Source organism: Myotis brandtii, unplaced genomic scaffold (assembly GCF_000412655.1).
Source record: "Myotis brandtii unplaced genomic scaffold, ASM41265v1 scaffold722, whole genome shotgun sequence".
In the NCBI taxonomy this organism is placed as follows: Eukaryota; Metazoa; Chordata; class Mammalia; order Chiroptera; family Vespertilionidae; genus Myotis; species Myotis brandtii.
Genome location: NW_005370851.1, coordinates 6,067 through 7,000, shown reverse-complemented (window position 1 = coordinate 7,000; position 934 = coordinate 6,067).

Genomic DNA, 934 nt, shown 5'->3' with positions numbered 1-934 from the left:
TCTGCCAATGGGCTCGAGGCACCGGCCCAGCCTCTGGGAGGGGGCGGGATGAGGGCGGGGCTGCAGCCGGAGACCCAGACTAGGGGAAGGGAGGGGAGGGGGCGAGGTTTCTGCAAAGGAGGTCGCGTGCAACTCTGGAAACGCCTGTACTCGTGGGGCGTGAGAGGATGTGTACAGAGGAGCTGTAGGGAGAGAGAGAGCGTGCCCAATCCGGGTACATAGGAAAATGCACACTTTCCACCATTGTCAAGCGGGAAGACTATGGGAATAGGGCAGAACCTAACCGCTCAAGTGCTAAAATGGGCAAGACGTGAAGTGTAATAAGGAAGTGGAGTTGCTCAGCCTGAGGAGGGCGGAGAGCCGGGTCTGGGAAGGTGCAGCAGACCAGGGTGGGGCTAAAGGGCCCCCCATGGAGCCGGGACCCCTTTTCCCCAACCAGTCTCTGGGAATCCCCTTCTCAGTGGCCAGGTGAGATCCCAACCCTGCTCTCTGGGAAGCCCTCCTCCACGCCCATCCTCAGGCCAGCTTAGCGGCCTCCTTCCCTGCACACTCAGCCCAGGTCTGACCCAGCCTCTTGCCACCCGGCCTTCCTCTGCCTGGAGCCAGACCTGACGGTGAGACTCTCCCACAGCTAGATGGCCCCAGCTTGGCTCACTGCTGTTTCCTTGCTTCCCAGGCCCGGTCAGCCTGGGAGTCCATCTGTGTTTGTTGCTTTTGTCATTAAATGTGTGGCCCAGAGGTCACGTGCAAGGCAGTGCTGGGCGGGTCCCTGGTGGCGACTGCAGGAATGGCACCCTTGTCCTGGTCCCTTGTTGTGGACTCCGAGCCTCCTGCACACACAGACTCCCAGAGGGAGACTGACACTTGGCCAGCCCAACGCCCAGGGCTCTGCCCTGAAGGAAGAACGTATGGCTGGGGGTGGGAAGGGAGCCCT